Source organism: Elephas maximus, chromosome 2 (genome assembly GCF_024166365.1).
Source record: "Elephas maximus indicus isolate mEleMax1 chromosome 2, mEleMax1 primary haplotype, whole genome shotgun sequence".
Taxonomy (NCBI): domain Eukaryota; kingdom Metazoa; phylum Chordata; class Mammalia; order Proboscidea; family Elephantidae; genus Elephas; species Elephas maximus.
The window spans coordinates 143,262,973-143,285,139 of record NC_064820.1 but is presented as its reverse complement, the minus strand read 5'-3'; the positions used below and the strand labels follow the sequence as shown (position 1 = coordinate 143,285,139).

The following is a 22,167-nucleotide window of genomic DNA, read 5'->3' as shown; positions in this document are numbered from 1 at the left end:
GAAGCACTTACTGATGAAGATCAAAGACCTTCAGTATGGATTACTCCTCAACATAAAGAAAACAAAAATCCTCACAACTGGACCAAGAAGCAACATCATGATAAACGGAGAAATGATTGAAGTTGTCAAGGATTTCATTTTACTTGGATCCACAATCAACACCCGTGGAAGCGGCAGTCAAGAAATCAAACAGTGTGTTGCATTGGGCAAATCTGCCGCAAAAGACCTCTTTAAAGTGTTGAAAAGCAAAGATGTCGTCTTAAAGACTAAGGTGCACCTGGCCCAAGTCATGGTGTTTTCAGTTGCCTCATATGCATGGGAAAACTGGATAACGAATAAGGAAGACTGAAGAAGAATTGATGCCTTTGAATTGTGATCTTGGTGAAGAATATTGACTATACCATTGACTTTCCAAAGAATGAACAAATCTGTCTTGGGAGAAGTACAACCAGAATACTCCTTAGAAGCAAGGGCAGTGAGACTACATCTCACGTACTTTGGGCATGTTATCAAGAGGGATCAGTCACTGGAGAAGGACATCATGCTTGGTAGAGAGCCAGCGAAAAAGAGGAAGACTCTCAACAAGGTGAATTGACATAGCGGCTACAACAATGGGCTCAAGCATAACAATGATTATAAGGATGGCGCAGGACCAGGCAGTGTTTTGTTCTGTTGTACATTGGGTCAATATCAATCAGAACCAACCTGATGGCACCTAACCACAACATATGACCCAGCAATTCCATTCTTAGGCATATTCCCAGAGACTTGAATGCAGTGGTGCAAACAGTCACATGTATAGCAGTGTTCATTGCAGCACTATTCACAATAGTCAAAAGGTAGAAACAACCCAAATGCTCATCAACAGTTGAATAAATAAATAAAATGTGGTATGTACATACATTGGAATACTACTCTACCATAAAGAGAAACAAATTCTTAATACATGCCACAACATGGATAGACGTTGAAAAGAGTGAAATAAATTAATCACAGAAGGACAGATATCATATGATTTCACTAATAGACAAGGGTATAGAGATTAGAGTTTAATAGTGATTACCAAATGTGAGAGAGAAAGAGAAAGGGGGAATCATTGTTTAGGTAGCATTGAGTTTTCATTTATAAGTTTTTTGTTTTGTTTTGTTCATAGTCAAAGAGTGTAAAAAAAAAAAAAAATCCAGATATTAGGGTTACCTAACTGGGGATACAGCTCTGGGCCAGAGAACTCCAGGTGGCATAGGTCTGCCTTTCCTGTAAGACAGAAACTGGCAAGGATCTTTTCACATAGGAGTTGGCACTTGAAGAAGTTAAATTTATCCAGGCTGACTTAGGGACAGACTAAATTAAAGCAGGGTGTGGGAGGAGGGAGAGTTTTACAGCATTAGGAAGAACTATACGTCTTGTATTTTATTTCTTCCCTAAATAAGTGTCCTAACATATGGTCTGTGGCAGTTTTGTGATGGTTGTGTCAATAGCAAATGAAGTTTTTTTCCTTTGATGTAATGCATGCAAACTTACAGTGGCTTACAAAATTATAGATACATAGGAATCTGCAGTTTGCCATTTCCTCTTAATCAGTTTTGGCTACTATAGCTGTTTAGTAGGTTCTGAGGTCAGGTAGTGCAAGTCCTCCTACTTTATTCTTCTTCAATAATGCTTTACTTATCTGGGGCCTCTTCCATCTCCATATAAGGTTATGCAGCCCTGGTGGTGTGGTAGTTAAGTGATAATGACTGCTAACCAAAACACTGGCAATTCAGATCCACCAGCTGCTCCTTGGAAACCCTGTGGGGCAGTTCTACTGTGTCATCTAAGTTTGCTATGGGTTGGAACCGACTTGGCAGCAGTGGGTAAATATAAAGTTAATGATTGTTTTTTTCCATCTTTTTAAAGAATGTTGTTGGTATTTGGATCGGTATTGCATTGTATTTGTAGAAAAAAAATTTTTTGGGGGGGGGGTAGAATTTTCACAATGTTGAGTCTATCTATCCATAAGCATGGTATGTGTTTCTATTTATGTAGATCTGTTTTGGTTTCTTGTGGTAGTGTTTTATATCTTTCTTTGTATAAGTCTTTTACATCCCTGGTTAGATTTATTCCTAAGTATTTTTATTTTTTTAGGGAGTATTATAAATGGTATTTGTTTTCCTGATTTCTTTTTCATTGTTCTCTTTATTGGTGTGTAGGAATCCAACTGATTTTTGTGTATTTATCTTTTATCCTGCCACTCTGCTGAATCTTTCTATTCCAGTAGTTTTCTTGTGCAGTCTTTTGGGTTTTCTGTATATAGTATCATATCATCTGCAAATAGGGACAGTTTTACTTCTTCATTACAAATTTGGTTGCCTTTTATTTCTTTTTCTTGCCTTAGTGCTCTAGCTAAGACTTCCAGCACAAAGTTAAACAGGAGTGGTGATAAAGGGCATCCTTGTCTTGTTCCTTGTCTCTAGGGGAGTATTTTCAGCCTCTCTCCATTAAGAATGATGTCGTGTGCCAAAGAATTCTTAACAGTTCTATCAGGTTAGCTATTTTGAGGGTCATGATGATCCCCTAAATGCTAAACCAGAAAATGTTTTAAATATTTCAGGTATCACAACTTTGTAAGAATTATATTTATGAATACTTTTCTCAGGAAGAGCTAATATGTTATTAAGGAGCTGCAGTCCATCTTTATGCTTGGCATAGGAAGATTTCAGAGGGAGAGAATGTCCTGTTCTCCCCTCCTCTCAATGCCTTCATCCTGTGTTCTTCATTCTGTTTTCTTTTTTCTCTCCTAGCCTCTTCTTTTTCTTCCCATATTTCTTTCTCCTTTTGTCTTTCTTCCTTTTCCCACATTACTTCTACCATTTCCTCCCTTATTTTTCTGCATTCACCTGTATATGTTTATAGTCTCACATTTATGTTCCTCATTCACTTGCCTCTTCCCTTCTGTCTTCCTTTTCTTGTAGGCGAGGACTCATCCTGGTCTTGTATAGTGACCTCCTGTTTTTTTTCCTGTATTTCCTTGTTCTCATTTTATGTAAGACAGTAGAGATAAATTCAAGTCTGTTGTAACCTATGACACCTCAGCTCTTCTACTGTGATAACACCACTAGCTATCCTAAAATCAAACCAAAAACCAAACCCAGTGCCGTTGAGTCGATTCCGACTCATAGCAACCCTATAGGACAGAGTAGAACTGCCCCATAGAGTTTCCAGGGAGCACCTGGCAGATTCGAACTGCTTACCCTTTGGTTAGCAGCTGTAGCACTTAACCACTACGTCACCAGGGTTTCCCTAGCTATCCTAGACTCTATTTTTCTTTTGGGTGAGTAAAAGAAAAGCAGAACAGTTAACAGTAGATAGTACTAGATCCATTGTTGTATAAAGAAAATGGCAAAATTTCTGAACCAATTAAACACAGCAAACCTGGAGCAGTCTTAATGTCATATACAGTGGATGACTACATCATTCATCACGTTGGACTATCATTTTTTGCTTGTTTGGTTCCCTCATGGGCTGTAAACTCAGGAGCACCTGATGTAGCAGCCTGCTCATATTGGTAGAATTAATTAATTAATGAAAGGGCATCATAGAGACTCATCAGTTTGTTTGTTTAAATAGTGATTATGACAGGGCTTTTTAACTGGTTTGCATGTGAGTTTTGATCAGATAACAGCGACTGTTGTGTGCATTGTTCTGATCAGCCCTTTTCTTCTAAGTACAGTGGAAGTGGAGGCCGTACCAGCAAAGGCCACTGCAACATAAAGCTAAGTGCTGCACTAGTCAGCCTTTACTGTCTTCCTGACTTTAAAATGTATGGCTCAAACAGAGGCAAAGGTGAAAAATTACAAGCGCTCTACTACCTATATGAGCTGATTTTAGCTCCAGAATCATAATCTGACTTAAAAAAAAAAAAAGGCAAAAAACTCCTTAATCTTTTTTCTATACCTTTAACCTTTTTACTGTGTATCCACTGATCATGATAGTTCACTGCGAATCTTGTGCGAAAAGGGTTATTTTAGTATAGCAATCATGGTTGAAAGCCATGATTTAAACTAAGTGTAAACTTGTCATTGACATTAAAGAAACAAACTTTGCCATTCCCTAGTCTGTTTTTTTTAGTCTGTTTAATTAGGAAACCTTGGCAGCATAGTGGTTAAGTGCTACGACTGCTAGCCAAAAAGTTGGCAGCTTGAGTCCACCAGGCGCTCCTTGGAAACTCTATGGGGCAGTTCTACTTTGTCTTATAGGGTAACTATGAGTCAGAATCGACTTGACGGCAGTGGGTTTAATCTATTTAATTAAGCAGACAGCAGTTGAGAGTATCACTGATCTTTTCAATAGAGAAAACACATACTTTTTAAAAATCAACTTGTTGATGGAGCATGTTGCTAGTAGGGTGCTACAATTACTTGAAACTTGAAGTAAAAAAAAAAAAGTTTGGAACGCTAAATGCAAAAGCTTCAAAGCCGTTAAGAATCATCCAAATGGTTTAGTCTAAACAATTGAAGACACTAAACAGATCCATATTTGTAAATGACAGAAGCGATTACTAGTTTCAGCACTATTTAGTTGTACTATGTCAAAGCCAAGTTTCCCTCACAGGCCTGGTTCTGGGCTTTGCTGGGCACATTCCATGGGAGTTTGCCCCCCGTAAGGTTTAAGGAGTATGGGCTTGGTTTTTCGTATTGCTGTCAGTAGAAATAGATTTTCATGGCTTAAGTGGAATTGATATTGTTCAGTTGAATGCAGACTCCTGGGGAGCCTACACATTTCTTTATCTTCAAAACCAACTGTAAAATGAATGTTAAAATACAGTATTAATAAGTACAAGTATGGAGGATACTTGCTTATGAGGTTCTCAGAGCAGAAGCTTGAGATTTGTTGAATAAAACTTAATGGGAATTTAATCTAGTTTTTAACTATTAACAGATGTAACATTTAGGGAAACATTTTAAAATTACATTGAACCAGTTAAAAGTGGTCAGGACGCTATAAAATAAAATCATTAGAGATTTGAAAGTTGCCCAATCTAAGTTCATTGACGACTCCTGCCTTTTAACCTATTAATCATGAAATTGTTCTATTCTTAATTGTCATGTGGTCCAGTAACTATGAGCAGTTGTCTGTCACTAATGCTGTGAACAATCAGCCTGATGATTTCCTGATAATGTTTTGTTACAGTGGTTGCAAGTAATTCTGGAAATAGTATCTTAAGAGGTATCTTGCTCAGAAGCATCATTTCTTTCAGGAAACAGCCTTTCATATTGGTTTAAAAAGTTCAAGGATCTGGCGTCCTGTTGGAGCTCTGGGGCATTACTGTTTTTAGACCTTGTTTGTGTGCAACATGAACCGTATTGATTTCTAGATAATATAAATTTACTCAAAACAGGAGATTATGACATTCTAGGAGCAGATTGTTTTTAGTTTTATTAAATTTACCTTGATTACAACTAAGAAAATTGCTTCGACATAATAATGACGTTATATTCTGATCCCTTAGCTTTGCTGTCATTTCCTTTCTTTCTCAAGGTTTTTACTGTTTGTGCTAGCTTTTCTCTGTAGAAGTTGATAGTACCAATCAAGGAGTGTAAAATTTAAGGACATCACTGTTAAGAAGTGTAAAGTGTATTTTCTGCATTTTTCTCTTTTATAAATAGAATCAAATGAACTCTGCTAAGTAATAATTTGACCATATTATAAAAAAGATAAGAGATATAACTGTGAATAAAATATTTTCTAAAGTACTTCAGCTTACAAATCTTAAATAAATTATTTTTCTTTATCACTTACCTACATTATAGAATAACAGCATGGTGTAGTATTGATTTTTTTTTTCCTTTTAATTTTATTGAGCTTTAAGTGAACGTTTACAAATCAAGTCAGACTGTCACATACAAGTTTATATACACCTTACTCTGTACTCCCACTTCCTCTCCCCCTAATGAGTCAGCCCTTCCAGTCTCTCCTTTCGTGACAATTTTGCCAGCTTCCAACTCTCTCTATCCTCCCATCCCCCCTCCAGACAGGAGATGCCAACGCCGTCTCAAGTGTCCACCTGATGTAATTAGCTCACTATTCATCAGCATCTCTCTCCTACCCACTGTCCAGTCCCTTTCATGTCTGATGAGTTGTCTTCGGGGATGTTCCTGTCCTGTGCCAACAGAAGGTTTGGGGACCATGACCACCGGGATTCCTCTAGTCTCAGTCAGACCATTAAGTATGGTCTTTTTATGAGAATTTGGGGTCTGCATCCCACTGATCTCCTGCTCCCTCAGGAATTCTCTGTTGTGCTCCCTGTCAGGGCAGTCATCGATTGTGGCCGGGCACCAACTAGTTCTTCTGGTCTCAGGATGATGTAGGTCTCTGGTTCATGTGGCCCTTTCTGTCTCTTGGGCTCTTAGTTGTCGTGTGACCTTGGTGTTCTTCATTCTCTTTTGCTCCAGGTGGGTAGAGACCAATTGATGCATCTTAGTTGGCCGCTTGTTAGCATTTAAGACCCCAGACGCCACATTTCAAAGTGGGATGCAGAATGTTTTCATAATAGAATTATTTTGCCAATTGACATGGTCCCCAAACCCCCGCCATTGCTCCGCTGACCTTTGAAGCATTCATTTTATCCCGGAAACTTCTTTGCTTTTTGTCCAGTCCAGTTGAGCTGACCTTCCATGTATTGAGTATTGTCCTTCCCTTCACCTAAAGCAGTTCTTAGCTACTAATTAATCAGTAAAAAACCCTCTCCCAGCCTCCCTCCCTCCCCGCCTCGTAACCACAAAAGTATGTGTTCTTCTCAGTTTATACTATTTCTCAAGATCTTATAATAGTGGTCTTATACAATATTTGTCCATTTGCCTCTGACTGATTTCGCTCAGCATAATGCCTTCCAGGTTCCTCCATGTTATCAAATGTTCACAGATTCGTCACTGTTCTTTATCGATGCGTAGTATTCCGTTGTGTGAATATACCACAATTTATTTACCCACTCATCCGTTGATGGACACCTTGGTTGCCTCAAGCTTTTTGCTATTGTAAACAGAGCTGCAATAAACATGGGTGTGCATATATCTGTTTGTGTGAAGGCTCTTATTTCTCTAGGGTATATTCCGAGGAGTGGGATTTCTGGGTTGTATGGTAGTTCTATTTCTAACTGTTTAAGGTAACACCAGATAGATTTCCAAAGTGGTTGTACCATTTTACATTCCCACCAGCAGTGTATAAGAGTTCCAATCTCTCCGCAGCCTCTCCAACATTTATTATTTTGTGTTTTTTGGATTAACGCCAGCCTTGTTGGAGTGAGATGGAATCTCATCGTAGTTTTAATTTGCATTTCTCTAATGGCTAATGATCGAGAGCATTTTCTCATGTATCTGTTAGCTGCCTGAATATCTTCTTTAGTGAAGTGTGTGTTCATATCCGTTGCCCACTTCTTGATTGGGTTGTTTGTCTTTTTGTGGTTGAGTTTTGACAGAATCATATAGATTTTAGAGATCAGGGGCTGGTCGGAGATGTCATAGCTGAAAATTCTTTCCCAGTCCGTAGGTGGTCTGTTTACTCTTTTGGTGAAGTCTTTAGATGAGCATAGGTGTTTGATTTTTAGGAGCTCCCAGTTATTGGGTTTCTCTTCATCATTTTTGGTAATGTTTTGTATTCTGTTTATGCCTTGTATTAGGGCTCCTAAGGTTGTCCCTATTTTTTCTTCCATGATCTTTATTGTTTTAGTCTTTATGTTTAGGTCTTTGATCCACTTGGAGTTAGTTTTTGTGCATGGTGTGAGGTATGGGTCCTGTTTCATTTTTTTTTGCAAATGGATATCCAGTTATGCCAGCACCATTTGTTAAAAAGACTATCTTTTCCCCAATTAACTGACACTGGGCCTTTGTCAAATATCAGCTGCTCATACGTGGATGGATTTATATCTGGGTTCTCAATTCTGTTCCATTGGTCTATGTGTCTGTTGTTGTACCAGTACCAGGCTGTTTTGACTACTGTGGCTGTATAATAGCTTCTGAAATCAGGTAGAGTGAGGCCTCCCACTTCCTGCTTCTTTTTCAGTAATGCTTTGCTTATCCGAGGCTTCTTTCCCTTCCATATGAAGTTGGTGATTTGTTTCTCGATCACATTAAAAAATGACATTGGAATTTGGATCGGAAGTGCATTGTACGTATAGATGGCTTTTGGTAGAATAGACATTTTTACTATGTTAAGTCTTCCTATCCATGAGCAGGGTATGTTTTTCCACTTAAGTATGTCCTTTTTAATTTCTTGTAGTAGAGCTTTGTAGTTTTCTTTGTATAGGTCTTTTACATCCTTGGTAAGATTTATTCCTAAGTATTTTATCTTCTTGGTGGCTACTGTGAATGGTATTGATTTGGTTATTTCCTCTTCAATGTTCTTTTTGTTGATGTAGAGGAATCCAGGTGATTTTTGTATGTTTATCTTATAACCTGAGACTCTGCCAAACTCTTCTATTAGTTTCAGTAGTTTTCTGGAGGATTCCTTAGGGTTTTCTGTGTATAAGATCATGTCATCTGCAAATAGAGATAATTTTACTTCCTCCTTGCCAATCCGGATGCCCTTTATTTCTTTGTCTAGCCTAATTGCTCTGGCTAGGACTTCTAGCACAATGTTGAATAAGAGCGATGATAAAGGGCATCCTTGTCTGGTTCCCGTTCTCAAGGGAAATGCTTTCAGGTTCTCTCCATTTAGAGTGATACTGGCTGTTGGCTTTGCATAGATGCCCTTTATTATGTTGAGGAATTTTCCTTCAATTCCTATTTTGGTGAGAGTTTTTATCATAAAAGGGTGTTTGACTTTGCCAAATGCCTTTTCTGCATCAGTTGATAAGATCATGTGGTTTTAGTCTTTTATTTTATTTATGTGGTGGATTACCTTAACGGTTTTTCTGATATTAAACCAGCCGTGCATTTTTTTGCACACCTGGTATAAATCCCACTTGATTGTGGTGAATTATTTTTTTGATATGTTGTTGAATTCTATTGGCTAGAATTTTGTTGAGGATTTTTGCATCTATGTTCTTGAGGGATATAGGTCTGTGATTTTCTTTTTTTGTGGTGTCTTTACCTGGTTTTGGTATCAGGGAGATGGTGGCTTCATAGAATGAGTTGGGTAGTATTCCGTCATTTTCTGTGCTTTGAAATACCTTTAGTAGTAGTGGTGTTATCTCTTCTCTGAAAGTTTGGTAGAACTCTGCAGTATAGCCATCCGGGCCAGGACTTTTTTTTTGTTGGGAGTTTTTCGATTACGGTTTCAATCTCTTTTTTTGTTATGGGTCTATTTAGTTGTTCTACTTGTGATTGTGTTAGTTTAGGTAGGTAGCATTTTTCCAGGAATTCATCCATTTCTTCTAGGTTTGCAAATTTGTTAGAGTACAATTTTTCGTAATAATCTGATATGATTCTTTTAATTTCAGTTGGGTCTGTTATGATGTGGCCCTTCTCGTTTCTTATTCGGGTTATTTGTTTCCTTTCCTGTATTTCTTTAGTCAGTCTAGCCAAGGGTTTATCGATTTTGTTAATTTTTTCAAAGAACCAGCTTTTGGCTTTGTTAATTGTTTCAATTGTTTTTGTGTTCTCTAATTCATTTAGTTCAGCTCTAATTTTTATATTTGTTTTCTTCTGGTGCCTGATGGATTCTTTTGTTGCTCACTTGCTATTTGTTCAAGTTGTAGGGACAGTTCTCTGATTTTGGCTCTTTCTTCTTTTTGTATGTGTGCATATATCGATATAAATTGGTCTCTGAGCACTGCTTTTGCTGTGTCCCAGAGGTTTTGATAGGACGTATTTTCATTCTCGTTGCATTCTATGAATTTCCTTGTTCCCTCCTTAATGTCTTGTATAACCCAGTCTGTTTTCAGGAGGGTATTGTTCATTTTCCAAGTATTTGATTTCTTTTCCCTAGTTTTTCTGTTATTGATTTCTAGTTTTATTGCCTTGTGGTCTGAGAAGACGCTTTGTAATATTTCAATGTTTTGGATTCTGCAAAGGTTTTTTTTGTGACCTAATATGCTTTTTTTTTTTTTTTTTAAATATGTGGTCTATTCTAAAGAATGTTCCATGTGCGCTAGAAAAAAAGTATACTTTGTAGCAGTTGGGTGGAGAGTTCTGTATAAGTCAATGAGGTCAAGTTGGTTGATTGTTGTAATTAGGTCTTCCGTGTCTCTATTGAGCTTCTTACTGGATGTCCTGTCCTTCTCCGAAAGTGGTGTGTTGAAGTCTCCTACTATAATTGTGGAGGTGTCCATCTCACTTTTCAGTTCTGTTAAAATTTGATTTATGTATCTTGCAGCCCTGTCATTGGATGCCTAAGTATTTAATATGGTTATATCTTCCTGATCAATTTTCCCTTTTATCATTATGTAGTGTCCTTCTTTATCCTTTATGGTGGATTTAAGTTTAAAGTCTATTTCATCAGAAATTAATATTGCTACTCCTCTTCTTTTTTGCTTATTGTTTGCTTGATATATTTTTTTCCATCCTCTGAGTTTTAGTTTGTTTGTGTTTCTAAGTCTAAGGTGTGTCTCTTGTAGGCAGCATATAGACGGATCGTGTTTCTTTATCCAGTCCAAGACTCTCTGTCTCTTTATTGGTGCATTTAGTCCATTTACATTCAGCGTAATTATAGGTAAGTCAGTGTTTAGTGTTGTCATTTTGATGCCTTTTTATGTGTGTTGTTGACAATTTCATTTTTCCACTTACTTTTTTGTGCTGAGACGTTTTTCTTTGTAAATTGTGAGATCCTCATTTTCATAGTATTTGACTTCATGTTTGTTGAGTCGTTACGTTTTTCTTGGCTTTTATCTTGAGTTATGGAGTTGTTATACCTCTTTGTGTTTACCTTAATATTTACCCCTATTTTTCTAAGTAAAAACCTAACTTATATTGTCCTATATCGCCTTGTATCCCTCTCCATATGGCAGTTCTATGCCACCTGTATTTAGTCCCTCTTTTTGATTATTGTAATCTTTTACATATCGACTTCAATGATTCCCTGTTTTGAGCATTTTTTTTTTAATTAATCTTAATTTGTTTTTGTGATTTGCCTATTTGAGTTGATATCTGGATGTTCCGTTCCATGACCTTGTGTTGTGCTGGTATCTGATATTATTGGTTTTCTGACCAAACAATTTCCTTTAGTATTTCTTGTAGCTTTGGTTTGCTTTTTGCAAATTCTCTGAGCTTGTGTTTATCTGTAAATATCTTAATTTCGCCTTCATATTTCAGAGAGAGTTTTGCTGGATATATGATCCTTGGCTGGCAGTTTTTCTCCTTCAGTGCTCTGTATATGTCATCCCATTGCCTTCTTGCCTGCATGGTTTCTGCTGAGTAGTCTGAACTTATTCTTATTGATTCTCCCTTGAAGGAGACCTTTCTTTTCTCCCCGGCTGCTTTTAAAATTTTCTCTTTATCTTTGGTTTTGGCAAGTTTGATGATAATATGTCTCGGTGTTTTTCTTTTTGGATCAGTCTTAAATGGGGTCGATGAGCATCTTGGATAGATATCCTTTCATCTTTCATGATGTCAGGGAAGTTTTCTGTCAGCAGATCTTCAACTATTTTCTCTGTGTTTTCTGTGGTCCCTCCCTGTTCTGGGACTCCAATCACACGCAAGTTATCCTTCTTGATAGAGTCCCACATGATTCTTAGGGTTTCTTCATTTTTTTTAATTCTTTTATCTGATTTTTTTTCAGCTATGTTGATGTTAATTCCCTGGTCCTCCAGATTTCCCAGTCTGCATTCTAATTGCTTGAGTCTGCTCCTCTGACCTCCTACTGCGTTGTCTAATTCTGTAATTTTATTGTTAATCTTTTGGATTTCTGCATGCTGTCTCTCTATGGATTCTTGCAACTTATTAATTTTTCCACTATGTTCTTGAATAATCTTTTTGAGTTCTTCAACTGTTTTATCAGTGTGTTCCTTGGCTTTTTCTGCAGTTTTCCTTATTTCATTTCTGAGGTCATCCCTGATGTCTTGAACCATTCTGTAAATTAGTTTTTTATGTTCTGTATCTGATAATTCCAGGATTGTATCTTCATTTGGGAAAGATTTTGATTCTTTCGTTTGGGGGGTTGTAGAAGCTGTCATGGTCTGCTTCTTCATGTGGTTTGATATCGACTGTTGTCTCTGAGCCATCACATATAGTAGTGATTTATTCTATATTTGCTCACTGAGTCTTATCTTGTTTTGTTTTCTTTCAGTATACATGGATGGGCTACTAGATTGTGCTGTCTTGTTTCTTGTAGCCCTTGACTTACTTATGACCTATTACCAGCTGGGTTGGGCTGTTGCCAGATATATATGACTGAGTCTATTCACTATTCTTGAGTAGAATCTGATTTCGGGTCATCAAGTGTGTGATGCACCGTAACACCTATCCACCTCGAGAAGTAGTGGTGATAGTTGTGTGCACCAGATTCTATTAGCAGCTGGGGTTCAGGCTCCAGGGGCGCAGGATGCTGACAGGCTTCCCCCAAGTGTCAGTGAGGTAGGTGTGTCTCTATTCCTATAGCACCTTGGAGGGAGGGCTCTGCAGCTGTACCTTAGGCCCCCAGTGGAAGTACCTCTACTGATTGGTAGGTGTCACCCTCCTTAGAACCCTAAGGCAAGAGGCTAGGTGGTCTGGGGGGAGCTTCAGCCCTCAGTTCCCTGTTGTAGGTCAGTTATGGCTCTGTTGAATAAGCAGAGATATCAGACCTGGGAAACTTGTTTTTCCAGGAAATCCGCTAAAAAAAAATGCAGTCAGATGCCTTTCAGAACTGCCTTTGCATTATAACAGCCACCTTGTTCCCTGTAAGGATGGAAGCCCGAGATTTGGATCATATATGCTTGGCTGGAGCTGGTTCTGTGTATTTAGTCCAATTAGGGAAGGATTTTTGGTCCCTGGGTTTTTTGTGGTTGCTTCTCCCAGGCCGGAAGAATGGATTAGGAAAAGACCAATAAAAAGGGAAAGGCAAAGCCGCGGAGCCAGAGCCGTTCTCCCTCTGGCTCAGGAAATTCCAATGTTAATGAAGCCGCCTGGGAAGGGGAGGGGAGGGTTCAGAAAAACAGAGAGTAGCACCCCAGAACATAGACAAAGTTGCTTATCTTGCTTGGGATGACTATTTTATCTGAGATTCCCGAGGGGCGTGTCACCTATGTGTGCTGGCTGTGTGGAGATTGTCCCTGAGAGTCTGGCCCACTGAAGCCGTGGTCAGATCCTCTGCTGCCAGTCCAAAGCCCAGGGTCAAGGTTCCCCTGCTGGGACGCTGCACTCCCGGCTCCAAAATCAGTCGCTTCCTCCCAGGGACTTCTCTTCCTGCCAGCCGCGTCACTGCACCACTCCTGCAGGCCGGCTGGGCCCCCTCCCGGGGTTAGTTCAGGGGAGTAGGGCTGCGCCCCGTGTTTGCGCTGTGACCAGATGCTGCGTTCAGCTCCCCTGTGCCCAGTCCAAAGCCCGTCGCCAAGGTTCCCTGGCTGAGACGCTGCACTCCCGGCTCCAAAACGAGTCACTGCCTCCCGGGGACTTCTCCTCCCACCAGCCACATGGCCATGCTGCCTGCACGGACCGGCTGGGCCCCCTCCCGGGGTCAGTTCAGGGGGCTAGGTCTGCGCCCCGTGTTTGCGCCGTCACAGATGTTGTGTTCAGCTCCCCTGCGCCCAGTCCTAAGCCCGGCGCCAAGGTTACCTGACTGGGACGCTGGCTCCAGGCTCCAAAACAGTCGCTGCTTCCCCGCAGTTGTTCGTTCTCCGTCTCTGTCACTCAGGTCAACTCTTTAAATCTGTGTTTGTCGTTCAGGGTTCGTAGATTGTCATGTATGTGATCGATTTACTTGTTTTTCCGAGTCTTTGTTGCAAGAGGGATCCGAGGTAGCGTCTACCTAGTCAGCCATCTTGGCCCTGACCCGTAGTATTGATTTTTCATAATTTCTGAATTTTGGACATAACTACATTGAAAATAAATCTTATGATATTTAAAACTGGATCTTTAATCTGTTTTAATAATCTTACCAGTCAAAGAGAAAGTACTCAAATTTAACCATTACTGCTGTACCCAGCAAAGACTTCTCATTTCACTCAAACCGAGAAGTCTCTATATGAGCCTACAAAGTCCTGAAGGACCTGCCTGCCTCCTGGTTGTCTCTCTTGTCTTGTTTCCCAAGCACTCTCTCCTTCAATTAGTTCACTCCAGCCACTCTTAACTGTCTTACTGTTCCTCACACTTCTAGGGACATTCTGCTTTAGGGTCTTTGTATTAGTTGTACCGTCTACCTGGGATGTTCTCCCCTCAGATATTCGTGCAGTCTCTTCTCAGTGCTTACATGCCAGTGCCTCAGTGAGGCCTACTCTGATTAACCTATTCAGAAATAGCAACCTGCGCTCCCTATCCCACTGTGAATTCCTAAATTCCCTTACTCTGCCCTACTTTTTCTTTTTCCATAGCATGTGTCATTTTTTGACAAACTATATAATGTTCTTACCTTTTAAGAACATAATGTGGAGAATAATACATATAGAACTGTGGTCAAAGACAATGGGTAGACACAAATAGTGTATGTTCACTGTTGTTGTTGGGTGCTCTCGAGTGTGGTAGGAGAATGAAATACCTGAAATGCCCACGTGACAGTTTTTGCAGCTCACCAAGAAAGCAGCTGATTCAACTTGGAACTAAAAGTCTTACAAACAAACGGCATTCCTACAATTAGTAGCCAAAGGGAACTTGCAGCTTTGATAATTTTGAATCCTGAAAGATTACAGGTACTCCTCAAGGAACTGAAAAGTATTCATTCTCAGCATGTTCTCCATTTAATCCATTTTTGGCTGAAGCTGAAACTTCTCATTAGCCCACATGCTCTTATGATTGTATCAGTTTTCCTTGTTTTTGTTTTTTAAAGTTAGTACATGCTGGAGTATTTCGCAAATGGGAAAAATATGTACAAAAGACACAAATCTGAAAACAGTATACAAATGATTGGTTTGTATGTCCTCTTACAAATAGTCCCTTCAAGGGTGAATGAGTTCATTGGTAGGACATAGGCTGTCCAGCAAAATGAGGCCTCAGACCCCGCAGAGACTGCTCTGACCAGGACTTCCCTGAGTAGCTGGTTAGTAGATCTCTCACTTTTTTCCCCCAGCTCTCCTGAGGCTCAGTCAGCCAAGCATTTATACTTTAAAGGACCTCTTCACCAAAGGGACACTAAAACCCTTTTTAAATCAGTGCTTTTTAACCTTAGCACCAAAATTACCCTATTGGGTATATTTTTAGAACTCATACTGTTTTTTTAGTTAGGTTGTAACTCAGTCTGTGTATAAATTACTTACAGATGAATGGCGTTCCAGTGGAATTGCCTTATTTAAATGCATCATTACTAGACACTTCAATGGTTTCTCCATTCGAACACTGCATTTTACTTTATTTCAGACATGTTTATGTAAGCAGTCTACATCATTCCTGATTCATCAGTTTTACTGTATTAAAGTAATGATTTTACCCATCTTCAAAGCCATATGCATTAGATTATTGTTACCATGGGATTTTATATGTGAACTGTGGACATTTTTCTGTTTTTGTGACCTTGTTTTAATAACTATTTCAAAATCGAAATTGTTTTCCTTCCAGTGCTATTTAGTATTTTGCTTGTTTGTTTTTAAATCCCTCACCTCTGAGTGTGTGTTAGCAGAGCTACCCTAGGCAATTGGCATGGCTATCCAGTGGTATTTTCTGTCCTTACCTGCCAGTATTGCCATGAGGACTCTTGTTGTATTACTCTGATGCTGATGAGACTGTCCCTACCTTCATTGTTACTTCCTGCCTCCACTGTTACCTGGCTTCCATAGCAGGTATCCATTCAGGGCCCAGACTCCCCAGCCACAATGCTGGTGAAAATTTTAACCCCTTCTCATTCTTTTCTCACTGACTGTAGGGATGATGACCCTACACACATGTTAGCATCACTGATTACAATCCTCTTACTTTTGTTTATTACTCTTCTCCTTTCCTATAAATGCAAAATATCACTTTTCCAGTTACCAAGGATTCTTCTAGAACCTTCGAAGTCCTGAATATTTTAGAGTGTTGATTTTTTTTTGTATGGATTCCTCAAATGGTTTTCCATTTCAAAACAATAGTCAAAGTCCTAAAAATGACCTTGCATAATCTGTCCCACTGCTCTCTCTCTTGCCTTAGTATCTACTAATCTCCTTCTTGCTTACTGTGGCCCAGTCATACTCCCTCCTTGTTTTTCATCTTCAGGAAATTTACACTTGCTGATTCCTCTGTTTGGAATGTTCTGCGCCCAAGATGTCTTCATGGTTTATCCTCTCACTTCTTTCACATCTTCACTCCAATGTCACCTTCTCAGGGAGTCCTTCTGAACTGACCAACTTGTGTGAAATGGTAATCTCCACTCCCAGCGTACTCCATGCCCTAACATTTATCCCTATTAGACAAGCTATGTATTTCACTTATTACCTGTCACCTTCCACTTGATAGCAAACTCTGTAAGGACAGGAGGCTTTAGTTTTATAAACGGTTAATATAGGGTCGCTATGAGTCAGAATTGACTCAAGGGCACTGGGTTTGGTTTTTGGTTTGGTAATGTCCTGAGCATATAGAATAGTGCATAGCCCATCATAAGCACTCAAAAAATATTTGTTGAACAAATGAGTATTGTTAATGTTACTATACTCCATGTTTTATACAGGTATACTTTTTAGCTAGAGTTGACTAATCCCTTCATATAAGAGCATGGAGTAATTGTGTTCATATGCCAACCACATGACCTTGCACAAGTTACTTAACTTCTCTGTGTCTCATCCTGTATCTCCTAGGTTGCTTGAAGATTAAATGAGTTAATATATGTAAAGCAACCAGAACAGTATCTGGCACACATAAATACTCTGTAATTTTTATGTTTAAGGAAATTGTCAACATGGTCCGATTTGCTTTTACAATTATTTTTTTAGCTTATTGAGCAGTGGTACTTCTGAGCATATAATGCCAAAATTCTTTTGAGGTAGAAAGTACTGGCCTGAACACCATAGGTTGAATTTGTCCTAACTCATTTGCTCATCTTTTTTTTTAAATCATGATTTTGATACTTTACTTTAAAAAAACTTCAGCACGGTGATTATTCAGCCTGTATGTCGAGAATATACCCACTTCTGGGCCCTCACTTGTAACATCTCGAAGCCTTCAATTTCTAATAGGAACTGCTTGATCCCACCCATTTAATGCTCATTTTGCCAATGGGTAGGCTGCAGAGGGAAGCTTGCTTGCTGCTGGTAACAGAAGAAGATGTGCAAATATAACCTGGACTTCTGAAATAATGACTCCTATTAATGTCAGGTCAGGAGCAGGGTTTCTGTCCTTCAGACTGTGGCGGTGAGGTTTTGTGGCTCTCTCCAGCTCCCATATAAAAGTCAGCTCAGTATGAAGTGACTCTTCTGCTTGGCATGGTTGAGTGAAACTGATTTGGATAACTTCTCTGCTGTGTTGGGGGTATAAAATAGTGTCATTCAGTTCGGAACTAGTTGTTTCCATACATATTTTAAACAGTCCTTTAAATTCAACTTGACTTTTCTATTAAAAACATTGTTTCTTACTCCTTATCTGTTAATTTCTGGATTGTCTGGAAGTAGCTATTCCAGTCTTTGTGTTCTACTGTTACTTCCCATTTGGTTTCTTTGAAGACTTTTAAGTTGCTAATGACAGTTAAATAAAACTTAAATAAACAGTATACTTGCTAATGGTGATTTTAAAAAAGCATTTTAGCTATTATACTAACACAATTTTACCTTTCCCTCTTGTCAGTAGTAATGTGTGAAAATTTGCCTGTTGTTTATGAAAATAATAAATTTGTCTTCAGACTAAAGCTACTAAAGTTAGCCTTTGGTCTCCATATGTTGTAATGAAGTATAGCATACATACAGCTCAGTGAGTATCACAAAGTGAACATACCTGTGTTACCACCACCCATTAAAGAAATAAAACATTACTCACATCCTCAGAACCCCTCCTTCCTGATTCCTAACTACTATTACTCCTTCTTTGCTCTCCCAAGTTAACCATGTCCTAACGGTTCTAAATGATTTGATTCATTTTACCTGTTTATTTGTGCGTATGTGTGTATTTAACTTTTTATAAATAGAAACCATTCAGAATGCACTCTTTTGTCTCTGAGTTCTTTTGCCTTTATATTTGTGAGGTTCGTCCATATTTTGTGTAACAGTACTTTATGTTCCTAGCTGTATAGTATTCCATTGTGTGGACATATTACAATGTGTTTAACTATTATTTATATTCATGGACATTTGAGTTAGTGCCATAATTGTTGCATATGTGCATACATTTGTGTTGAGTGTATACTTAGATATGAACTGCTGTATCACGGGTTTCACTTTAGTAGATAATGTCAAACAGTTTTCCAAAGTAGTTGTAGCAATTTGCATCCCACCAGCTGAGTCTGAGAGTTGTGGTTTCTCCATATCTTCTTCAACGCTTGATATTGTCAAAGCTTTTAATTTCAGCCATTCTGGTGAGTTTGTAGAGAGATGGCATATTAAGCATTTATTTTGCATTTCACTGATGATTAATGTGTTGAGAACCTTTTCACATGTTCACTGGCTATTTAGATACCTAATTATGTAAAGTGCCTTTACAGGTCTTGTCATGGATTGAATTGCGTCCCCCCCCCCCCCAAAATATCTGTCAACTTGGTTAGGCCATGCGTAGTTGTCCTCCATTTTGTGATTGTAATTTTATGTTGAAAGAATTAGGGTGGGATTGTAACACCACCCTTACTGAGGTCACCTCCCTGATCCGAGGTAAAGGGAGTTTCTCTGGGGTGTGGCCTGCAGCACCTTTTATCTTTCAAGGGATAAAAGGAAAGGGAAGCAAGCAGAAAGTTGGGGACCTCATACCACTAAGAAAGCAGCACCAGGAGCACAGCCCGTCCTTTGGACACAGGGCCCCTGTGCCTGAGAAGCTCCTGGACCAGGAGAAAATTGAGGACAAAGACTTTCTTTCCTCTAGAGCCAACAGAGAGAGAAAGCTTTCCCTTGGAGCCAATGCTCTGAATTTGGACTTGTAACCTACTAGACTGTGAGAAAATAAATTTCTCTTTGTTAGAGCTATCCACTTATGATATTTCTGTTATAGCAGCACTAGATGACTAAGACCAGTCTCTTGTCATTTATTTGTCAGGCCTTCTCTTTTTTTATATTGATTTGTAGAAATTCTAGGTATAAACCCACTGTTGATTACATGTTTTGCAATTATCTTTTACTACTCTGTGGCTTGCCTTTTAACTGTCTTTTTTTTTTTTAGTAATTTTTATTGTGCTTTAAGTGAAGGTTTACAAATCAAGACAGTCTCACGTAAAAACTTATATACACCTTGCTACATACTCCCAATTACTTTCCCCTCAATGAAACAGCCCGTTCCCTCCTTCCACTCTCTCTTTTCGCATCCATTTTGTCAGCTTCTAACCCCCTCTACCCTCCCATCTCCCCTCCATTAACTGTCTTAATGGTTTCTTTTGATGAAGGAAAATTTTTAGTTTTAATGTGATCTTATTTCTCTATTTTCCTTCATGATTTCTGCTTTCTGTGCTCTGTTTAACTCCATCCCAAGGCTGTGAAATATTCTCCAGTGTTATTATTTGAAAGTTTTATTGTTTCACTACAACCTTCCTTGAGTGTATACTTCAGTAAAAATTTTGGAATATGTGCCCTCTATATATGCGTAATTTATGTATAGAGTGAAACCTGTGAGAGCCGGAACTCAGGGAGACTACCTTGTTTTTCCATGCTTTGCAAGTTTTCTGCCTTTGACAGGGTATAGTCTTACCACTTTCCATCACTTGTTTTAGTGGAAAATATTTGAGTTTTCCTTGTCTGACAGGCTTCCGCCTTACACAGGTTCTGGCTTTTGCAGGTTTTACTGCGTTATTTATATACAGTGTACTAATTTTTACATATTAAAAAAAAAATGGAAAAGAATTAGATAAATACATATATGTTCAATATTTCTTCATACCCCAGTATTATATTAAGTACTTCCTGGTTTATACATACCACACTTCATATCAGCCTCTTTAGAATCAAATAATATTAACAAGTAAGTGATTTAAACTGTCAAGTAGGAAAATTAACTCATTGATAGTCCGCCCAGAAAGCTTTTTTTTTTTTTTTTGGAAATTCCCCCTCGATACCAATTTGAGAAAATATTCTGTCTATAAAATATATCACATATTATAATTTAGGAACAACCAGAAACCTCTTACCAAACCCATTGCCTTTGGGTCGATTCTGATTCATAGCGACCCTATAGGACAGAATAGAACCACCCTATAGGATTTCCAAGGCTGTAATCTTTATGGGCTCAGACTGCCACATCTCTCTCCCACAGAGAGGCTGCTGGGCTCGAACCACTGACCTTTTGGCTAGCAGCTCAGTACGTAGCCAAGAAATCACCATAGTGTCTAATTATTAGGCATATCACAGTTACTCAGCAAATATTTGTTTTTTCTAAAATACAGATCTAATTATTTAATTTCTCTTCTTTAAATCCTCAGGTAATTTACCAAGTAGCTCCTTACATATGTATATATGTATATTTGAGGATTTCCTTATTTTTATAAAATATACTCAGAAGTCAGTAAGTTTGAACTAATAACCTGGAAAAGTTAAGGAAAAAATCGCCTAGGATTTTTTTTTTCCTTTCTTTTTTTAAAACAGCAGAGACTTTCAAATTAAGAATTGTCATATTTTCCAGTATATAGGTTTGTGGTTACTTTAGTCACTAAGTATAATAAATTTCCTCCAGATCTTTCTCTCTCTGTCAGAAAACTTCCTATATTTGGGCTCATCAGTCCCCAAGTTAGACTTTTTACTAATGGTGTTTTAGAATAAAAGCCATATTTATATTATCTGTTTTCTGCAGGAATTGACTTAATTTAAAAGAAATTTTTTCTCAGCTTAAAACAAACTCAGGTTTGTTTGATCATTTGGCCTTCTAATCTGTTCATATCATGGACAGCTTAATTTGGGGTCTTTGTAAAAAATAGAAAATCTGGGTTATTGCTGTCTCTTAAGTAATAACCTTTTAATGTTTAGAGTCTTCTGCCACCTCACAAATAAAATCTTAACTTTTTCTTTAATCTGTATGTGAGGGTAAGGTCAAAAGAAAAACAGTTTAAAGAATATATTAGCACTAATTAAGTTTCATACCAATAAAGAAGGAGATAGGTTTCCTGGAATTATTTAAGCATCTGGTTTCCCACTAACCTCCACCAAGTAGCCATCAGTTTTTAAAGGTGATTATATAGTTGTCAGCACAATCAAATTCCAGTGCAATGTAATTTTAATGCATTTGAGCCACAGTAAAATGTTTTAAGTTTGGACATAAAGAGTGCAAAACAAAAGCAAAAGTCTGATGTAGTTGAAATTTATTTTACTCAGGCCAGCTCCTGAAGTATGATGCATTTCATTAACATGCAGACGTAGTTCTGAAGGTTAACAAATTGTATATTACAGTTATGTGCCAAAAGACCAGTAGTTGTTATGAAATTCATATGAGCTTACTAATTGCAAAATAAATAAGAAATCAGAAATTCTTAAAGTCTGTTAGAAAAGCATAAGCATTTTCAAAAATGTTAAAATATATATATATATAAAAGGCAAAGAGATTTGAGACATGAATTTGAAACCAAACCACAATACATGCGACCATTTCCAGGCCACATAAAAAACAGTTGTCATTGAGTTGACTCTGACTTGTGTTGACCCCTATGTGTGTCAGAGTAAAACTGTGCTGCATAGGGTTTTCAGTGGCTGATGCTTTAGAAATTTCCAGGGTTTTCTTTCTCCAAAAGAGGGTACCATGCACAGACTACTGTAATACCTGATGAAGACTTCTTACCACCAAGAAATAGCTTTCGACCAAAAGATTATCATAGCTTTTTTCCCCAAGATTGCTGAGTTCTACTGGGATACTGAAACCTTCCAGGTGGAAACTGATACATCATTACATTTACCTGCATTGCTTTTCACCAGAAATCCATGCTCTTTGTCATTGCTTTTCTTGCATGTATAGAGGCTAAAAACCTGAGCGTTTTTCATTAAGCTCCATACTACCACATACTCGCATCAGAATATTCATTAAACAGGTAACCACTTTGTGATTGCAA

General features: G+C 38.3%; 1 protein-coding gene across 1 annotated transcript in view; it reads left to right on the top strand.

Moving 5' to 3' along the window:
- COMMD10 (COMM domain containing 10) overlaps window positions 1–22,167 on the top strand; it is a 265,416-nt gene that overhangs the window by 194,260 nt on the left and 48,989 nt on the right. The gene's annotated exons all lie outside the window — the stretch shown is intronic.